This window comes from Salvelinus sp. IW2-2015, unplaced genomic scaffold (genome assembly GCF_002910315.2).
Source record: "Salvelinus sp. IW2-2015 unplaced genomic scaffold, ASM291031v2 Un_scaffold3917, whole genome shotgun sequence".
NCBI lineage: Eukaryota > Metazoa > Chordata > Actinopteri > Salmoniformes > Salmonidae > Salvelinus > Salvelinus sp. IW2-2015.
In genome coordinates, this window is record NW_019945191.1 from 75,223 (window position 1) to 84,344 (window position 9,122).

The 9,122-nt window shown below is 41.8% G+C and overlaps 1 pseudogene; it reads right to left on the reverse strand.

The window, feature by feature from the left end:
• Positions 1–276: 276 nt before the first annotated feature.
• LOC112076668 (sorting nexin-1-like) lies at positions 277–8,422 on the reverse strand (annotated as a pseudogene).
• Between the last annotated feature and the right edge of the window lie 700 nt (positions 8,423–9,122).

The following is a 9,122-nucleotide window of genomic DNA, read 5'->3' on the forward strand; positions in this document are numbered from 1 at the left end:
ATATTTGACTACTTTTACTCCACAACATTCCTAAAGATATGTATCTCCCATACATCAACCCGACAACCAAAAGAACTCATTACATTTTGAATGCTGAGGCAGGATAGAATTATGGTCCAATTCACCGACACCTATCTATATAACGCATTGTCAGCCCTACTGCCTCTGATCTGGCGGACTCATTAAGCACAAATACTGCTTTTGTAAATTATGTCTGAGTGTTGGAGTGTGCCGCAGTCTGTCTGTAAATAAATAAAAAACAAGAAAATCGTGCCGTCTGGTTTGCTTAATATAAGGAATTTTATGTATAGCATTGACTTTAACTTTGTACTTTTACTCAAGTATGAACATTTAGTACTTTTTCAACCACTGAACATGACACATTTCACAATCACATTGAATTCAATGAGGCTACATGTTTGAACACAGATGTAAAAATATACTGATGGTCAGTTCAGAAAGACTGTTGTTGATCATAATTATTTGAGGAAACAGATGATCAAACAATGGTGAACACACACAAAGACACAGGCAGGCACACTCATCTGATGGGTCACCATAAACATACACTCCGTGCTTCCATTATTTTGTCCCTTCACTGTAGGTCTGGAAATGCACAAATTGAGGACCGTTGGTATTAGTCCGTCTTTCAGTTTGAATGAGCTCTCTAGTCAAAGTGATATTTCACAGGACACACACAATTTACTACAATCCCCTATGCGTTTGTGGATCCAAAAGTTATTTCATGAGCTTTTGTAAACAGTTATGAACTGCCCTCCACTGTAAACAAACACTACTACTCTAGGGAAGTACCTCAAAATGTGAACACTTTAGGATTGGAAAGCCAAACTCTTCCTATCTGAGTAAGGGTGGCCCAAGAACACAGAGTAAAAAAATATCCCACTTACACCACTGACATGTTTACATAGAAAAGCTATACTGTCAAATTCATCTCTGTTGAATCAATACATTGTGCTGATGTAGAGCATTACTGAAAAGCTGGAAAATAAATSACTAATGCTAAAAGAATATGGATGAGCTGTAGAGTAGTTGTCCCCTCTGTTGCATTGTCTTCTGGGTACATAGTCAGGAGGTAAAGTGTTCAAAAAGGCAGTCGTTCTCTTCCTAACGTCCTCAAGCTTCATCATGCTATCGCTTTTGCTTCAGGCAAGAATGCTTCCCAGAACATTACGAGCTAAATCCAAGTGGGAGAAAAGTGAAAAGAGAGCACATCAATATCTGGAGTATAAAGGCCAACATTTCAAGCAAACAATTACATGAAAACACATATTTGAAGAGAGATTTTTTTTTTTTAAGTAAAAAATAAGAGTACAGATTACCCGCTGTTGAGACTGTAGAAGAGACTCCAGATATTTCACTATCTGGCTTTTGAAGTCCTTGGACTTCTCTTTCTGTTAGATGGAGGGGAAGAAAAAAAACTGTCATGTAGATTTTCTCATGCAAAACTATCCTGAATACGGTAGCTCGATGTTGCTCGAATGCAAAAAAAAAAAAAAACTAGCCTTACCTCAAACCTGAGGAATTCCTTGCGAACGGTTACAGAGATCCTGTCAAAATCCCTCTCATACTGAGTGACTTTACCCTCCCACTGTGAAAGACATGAGGGGAATAAGGAAAGTTTAAGGTGGAAATAGAAGTCAAAGCAATACCACCTCCCTTTAAGCATGCATTACCACAGTGCTGGCTCTTGTACCTCAGTAATCTCCTCTTTGGCCTGTTGTAGTTTGTCAGGCTTGTTGGCCCACAGAAGCTTTGCCTCAACCTCCCTCTTCTTCTGCAGGGTGCTCTGAGCCTCCTGCCAGCGCTGCCACGTTTTCATGCGCTGCTCAAAACAGCCCTGAGGACAACATAACGAGAATGCACAGCACGAGTTCAGGCCAAAATCTGCACCACATCAATTTCACATCGAGGGCACACAGATTCTAGCTAGTAGCTACCCAATTTAGCACCAAAGCTAGCAACGTTTGCACTAATCTTCCATTGACATTTTGGATTTACTCATCCAGTCAATGTAGTCGTAGTGTTCTATTTAAAATTCAGGCCATAGAATGAAGTTTCCGTACCCTGACGGCCCCTAGTAGGCAGATGTAGAATGAAGTTTCCGTACCCTGACGGCCCCTAGTAGGCAGATGTAGAATGAAGTTTCCGTACCCTGACGGCCCCTAGTAGGCGGATGTAGAATGACGTTTCCGTACCCTGACGGCTCCAAGTAGGCGGATGTAGTCGGCCAGCAGCTCGGCCAAGATGAAGAAGTCGCTGGCCGCCTGCTCCTGGTGTAGCGTCTCCATCTTGTCCTCCACCTCGGCCAGTTGGGAGAGGGCCCGGGACAGAGCTGTGTTGTCCTCCGAGTTGCCCAGCATGGCCATGCTCTTGGCGAACACTGCTGTGTTTCCGCAGAGCTCTGACGAAACAACAGATATACCAGGTTCACAAATAAAAAAAGAACATCTGCTTTAAAGCTCCAATCTTATCAAAAGGGTTTTAAAGCAGACATCTCTCTTTTTTCTGTGAATCTCACCCCTTTTCTGTGGTTGACAGGGAGTCCACCACCGCATGGAGTTTCCTCAGCTGCAGATCCTCCGTCTCCACCTCCTGCAGTTTGTTGTCAAACCACTGGAACACAAGCAACGTGGGAGTACAATCAGGCAACCAATCTCACATCAATTAAACTAATTTGAATGACAAAGGGGACTTATCGACCCAAGCTTTACAGAGGCATACGCTCCCGTTTAGCAGACAGTAAAGAAAAAGCTTATATTTTTACAGAAGAAAAAAAAATGCAAAAGCTCAAACATTAATTTAGATAACTGACTTTACTGCTATGATTTCATGTTTGGCATTTGAGTAAATCAACCAGACAGTGATTGTCTTACAGCGTCCGGTAGCTGATCTTGATGGTCAGCTTACTGACAGCATCAGATGCTCTGTTGATCATCTTCAGGAGCCAGCTCCACTCAGTGTGTGTGTACCCACCGCCCTAGGCAGCTGACACAGACACACACAGCACGCAGACACCACGCACGCAGACACAAGCACGCACGCAGACACAAGCACGCACGCAGACACACGCAGACACACGCACGCAGTGAAATGAATGCATGATTCCAGTAGTCTGTGACAGTATTGACAGCTAATGCTGAAGAGCACCTACCTCGTCTCTTTCCAGGAACTCTCTGACATCAGGGTCTTGTAACAGGGACGGGTGACACACTACTCTCTGCAGGTACCTAGAAAATCCCACAAATATCAACGGGCTAGACTACAGGGAGGAAACAATGCAATGCCTGCCATAGCAATGAAGATACAGCAATACATTCTTAACAAAAGCAAAGGAATATGACAAATATCAACAGGCTAATATAAAACACATTGAACATGATACTTCACCGTACTGTACATGCAAAGTCTGAGTACAATAATGGTAAAAGGTGCTGCTTCAGGTTCTACCCTCTAGAGCCGCTCTCCTCCTCTCCCACAAAGTCAGCCGAGGAGAGTCCTCCTTTCCCACCTTCACTTTGGTCATCCCTAGAGAGTCAAGACATGGTGTTACTAGTGTCTTTCATGTCTTGTGATCAGTACCCTGACCTGTGAAATCTACCGGGTTTGCATACTATGCCTGCAACCGGTGGTTTTGTTTTTGAAACTGGCTGGCAGACATGAACTGACAAATGTAGTTCCTTACCACAAGCTCTTCTCTGGTGTGGAGGGATGATACAGCCGTTCGCGAGTGCTTCACCGACAGCTTCTCATACAGCCCAAGGAAATCACTGAACCTCCTCCACACCGAGAATGTCCTGTTCTGACAATGGGAATGTAGTCTAGGGGGTGGAATTAGTGAGGCTTAGTATCAGTTTGCGCAAGACAAAATCACATGTTCTGATTTCATAGAGGACACTGGCAGAAGTAGGCCTACTCAACACAAGCAGAGTAATTCCTTCAAATTGTTCATGGTCACAGTGCAAAGTATAGAAAAATGGTTTGGGAGTACTACTATATACATGACCAAAACTAGTTGTTTAAAAGTCCTGATTTTGCTGCTGCAGACGTTACTACCCGAGTGGACACCTTGTAGGCCATGTAAGCGTTCATGCCATCTCCTAAAAGGGAAGATCAAATTGTCAGGTTACAGAGGTTGAGACAAGTTTAGTTTCAAATATGAAATCCGAGACAAGAAAAAGACAGACAAACTGTAAAATAAGAAAAAACAGGCATATCCTGGCTACAACCCTCCAGGACCAAAAGTGAACAACATTTAAAAACTAAACTGAGGTAAAGAGGTTTCAAGGATCTGGTCCTGGTCCGTCTTGAGCTCGCGGTATCTTGTGTTACCATGCTGTTCTGACTCTTATCGTAGCTAGCTAGCATGCCTGCCGTCTTCTGTGAGGCTTTGAGATTCCGTCTTCTGTTGTCTTTGTTGTGTTCTTCCCATTCAACTTGACAAAAACAAACTCTCAACTTGCCATGTGTAGCTAAAGCTATAGTTAGTTTCTTGCTACATTGATAGCCAATATTAGACTCGTAACCACCTAACCCTCAGTTGCTTGGACAAGCAAGAAAACACTCCCTCTCACAGCGACGCCATCTTGGCTTCCTACTTTAAAAACTCAACTCAATTGAGAGGAAGATGAGATAATTACATCACAGCTTCATTGATTCAACACAATACACACTTCAAATGCTTCTAAATGGTTGCTAAACATTAGTTCAAAGATAGTGAGAAAAAAATATTCCTTACCAATTTTCTCTGGATTGGTGACAGCAACGTCCATGTCAAAGCTGTCCTCATCCTTTTCCTCTTCCAACTGAATTGGTGGAAATGAGCTGGTGAACAACAAGACTTCGGGAAATTGCACTTACATTTCTGTAATTATTCTCTCTCTTTTGCTAATGCTGCATAGAGAAACGATGATGAAAACGTTTGGGGTTTTGCTAGTCTCATAAGGTCGCAGTGTTCCTATCCCCTATATCTGTCTTTTGAGGGCTGATAATAATTATGGTATGGCATAATGGCCCTCCAAAGCAACAAGCAGCAGACAACATTTAATTCAACTCAACTGTGGTGGAATTTGTTGGGCATGTCCTGTTGTAGCCTACCTGCTCCATAGACCTGGGTTGTGTTGCTGATGTCCTGTTGTAGCCTACCTGCTCCATAGACCTGGGTTGTGTTGCTGATGTCCTGTTGTAGCCTACCTGCTCCATAGACCTGGGTTGTGTTGCTGATGTCCTGTTGTAGCCTACCTGCTCCATAGCCCTGGGTTGTGTTGCTGATGTCCTGTTGTAGCCTACCTGCTCCATAGACCTGGGTTGTGTTGCTGATGTCCTGTTGCAGCCTAACCTGCTCCATAGACCTGGGTTGTGTTGCTGATAGTGTAAGTGACGGGGTGAATTCAGCTCCAGAGGTCTTGGTGGTGGTGCTGGGGTTCTCCATGGACAGCTCCACCGAGACCTCTGAGGGGACGGGGGGGGCAACATACAACATAAGCAAGGACGTCACAGGGAGATGAACCAATTCTGCTCTTCAGTCTAGTAGGGGTAATAATAAAAAGGTAAAAATGATAACATACCTGCAAATAGATCATTCTCATTGTCTGAATGGACACCGTTGGACTTAAAGGTTGTGATGGAACTGTTGACAGCGGTGCTGGTTTCTTCTTCACTGAAGAGGTCAGCTGGTTCTTCMCCATTGGCTGTGTCAGGCTGAAAGGACTCTGCAACAGGGTTGCTCTGAAGGGTAATACAAAAATATCAATAAAGARTACAGCAGTTAGAATTGAGGGTAYTTAAACAGGTCACTTTTTTAGTGCCGGCGTTTAAACCTTTCACATACAAGGAGAAGCCCAAACCACAATATTTGTGTGGGGTGGACTTGGGTTATCAGTGAAAAGGGGCCAGGTCAGTTGATTGTGACAAAGGCAATTATTTAAAAAACGTAACTTCATATTCATCTCCGACATCAACAAATGAAAATGGTGCATTTGTGTTTTGAAGTAAAAGAGATAGAAGGAAGATAAGTGTGTTTTTTGACTCAAAAACATATAAACCCACCATGTTCACATGTTGATGATGGGGGTGGTGTTRGAGATGATGAATTTAGGGTTTGAAAATAGGGAATTGTCCCTTTAGTTATGTATTACATTGCTGTACCAGAATACATGGGCCTACATAGCCACATGTCCATTACTATCAAACCCTTTTTTGATAGTAATTGCACATTTGCTAACCGGGCTATCTGCATTGTGTCCCGCCACCCACCAACCCCTTTTATGCTACTGCTACTCTCTGTTCATCATATATGCATAGTCACTTTAACCATATCTACATGTACATACTACCTCAATCAGCCTGACTAACCGGTGTCTGTATGTAGCCTCGCTACTTGTATAGCCTCGCTACTGTATATAGCCTGTCTTTTTACTGTTGTTTTATTTCTTTTACTTACCTATTATTCACCTAATACCTTTTTTGCACTATTGGTTAGAGCCTGTAAGTAAGCATTTCACTGTAAGGTCTAGACCTGTTGTATTCGGAGCACGTGACAAATAAACTTTGATTTGAGTATTTGCCACCTTGGSTAGCTACACYTGTGTGAAGCTAGCGACACTAAGGATTAGCAACAATAGTGGAATAAAATAAAAGTGCTCCATTAAAAGATTCAAACGAATACAAATAGTGGAATACTGCCATATTTGGACTAGTTAATGCTAAACAAGGTCGGATGTTATACAGATTCAAGACAATAACATTATAATAATAATTAATTTGACCCAAAGCAATACAAATCAGTTGAAATCGCACTGTGGATGTATTAGACTTTAGAATTGCATTTGTGGCATACTTATATGCACTGTACAGCCTAACCTAAGGATGTTGCACCCATGAAATGGGGTATCAGCCTACTCAGTGACACTCACAGAATACAACTGTTGTAGCGTTTACACACAATTTAGCGTTCTGTGAATGTCACTGAGTAGGCTGATACTCCATTTCATGGGTGCAACATCCATAGGTTAGGCTGTACATAGCCTCTACGAATGCGAGCGTGTCAGACTCCACTCTCATCTCTAACATGTAGGCTCACTTTTTGTGAACAGTCATAAGACAAGTCAGAACGTTGAATAAATTTAATTTAAACATACTTTACCTGATTTCTCCCTTATATAGGAGGTAATCTGAGACAGACATCCACAGAGTAGTGTTATTAACCGACATTCAGTACGCTGGTCTGTATATCGGTTTGTATTTCTGGATTTTATTTCCAATACTGACGCAATTCGCATGACTTGGACAATATATCAACAATCGCCGAGCTTAACCGAAGCATAGACGGACGTTGTCGGAGCTGATTGGGACGGAACGTGCTTTAGTCGACAACGTTCGATTACATTCGGCTATTGTTTACATATTGTGCATCACGTGAAATGCTAAGGAGATGGAAAATACAAGTGACAGAATTTACAGGTGCTGGAAAAAGTTGTGGAGATCAAATGTCCACAGTAAATAATTGTTTACTTGACTTTTTGCTGCGCCGGTAGGTTCTGCACGGACAAGCGGTAAAGTAACCTCATACATTTTATTCAACATTTATTTGCATATTTTTTTTACAGCGACTTCTTTCAGACGGATTATCCATGGAATAACCATGGTAACAGTGATGTTTAGGCAAGGCTGTAGAATGAAATATAAAGTATGCCCCCAATGCAATTCTAGTCTAATACATCCACAGTGCGATGTCAACTGATTATTGTCTTTGTTTGAATGTATAAGAACATTCCTACATTGTTTAGCAATTCTAGCTAGTCCACATTTAGCACGTTTCCACTATTTGTATCACTTTTATTTTGAAAGCGAACCGAAAATTCCACTATTATTGTTAATTATTTTGTGACTAACTTCACACAGGTAGATATCTAGGCTGAAGTCAGCGCTAAATAAATTAGCAATGGTTTGAGTGAGTGCAGACTGCATTCAAAAAACAAAAGGGGTTAACGTCAGTAAGCTATCTAAGGATTGTACCAGAATGGAGACTTGAAGAGTTGTGCTTGACAGGTAGCTAGCTAATGTTAGCCTAGTTAGCTGGCTAAACTCCGTTCTGTAGTGTACAGGGCTACTAGCTTAGCTAGCAAACTAACATTAGCATGCTATGGAATGGTGTACAGATCCGGCTTCAGTCAGGACAAGCTGTGGCTGGTATCATCTGATATGTCTAGTTCTTACATTGCCAACGAATATATCTCCCCTTCGTCACTGTCTTCATCTGCCATTTCGGAAAGTGGGTCTTGGTTCTCTCTCCAGGGAGCGGAGGGGGATTCCGCGGTGAGCTAGCCGCCATGTCTGTGATGATACGTCTGTAAGCAGAAGTTGACAAGTGCAAAGTACTGTCTGGAACGACACCTGCTGGTGATTAAACGGCAACGCTTTAGGAACGTCACAGACCTGTATTCTTTATATTGTACTGTGTGACCAACTGTAAATGGTGCTGGAAATAGCAATATAATGAAGAACATTGTAGAAAATATCTAGCCTATATAATGTATTTCAACCTCCATCTGTATTATATGTGATGTTTTAATTACCATGTGGCTCCAGGTGTTAGGGTAGGCATGGGTTAAAGTGGCTGGCTGGGCCATATAGTCAGAGTTTTTAAAAATGCACCTCTACCTTCTTGAATTAATCACTAATTTGGACAGATGAAAGCAAGGTCCTAACACTCTTCACCAATCCAGTCATGTATTATCAGTCACAACTTCTAGGAAGGACTCAAAGAAGCATGTATTTAAAAAATATTCTGACAGAGCCATAAGGAAATTGGGCTGTGAAAGAGATCCTCTACAGGTATTTGTTAGGAGAGAAACTCCCTCTGTTCCTAGAGTCCTGACAAATTAACAGTTTGATAGCCATAAAAGGGAACAATTTCTCCAAAATTACATTCAAAATCGTTTATTTTTTATAAGTCTAATTTACTGGACAATGATTCTTATTGATGACAGAAGTGTGTCCTTTGAAAACAGAAGTTCAAATGTAGGCCTACAGTCTAAGAGAAAACAGATAAAAGTCATTTAAATTTTTTTTTAACCAGACTGAGTGAGCTAACCAGACTCCCT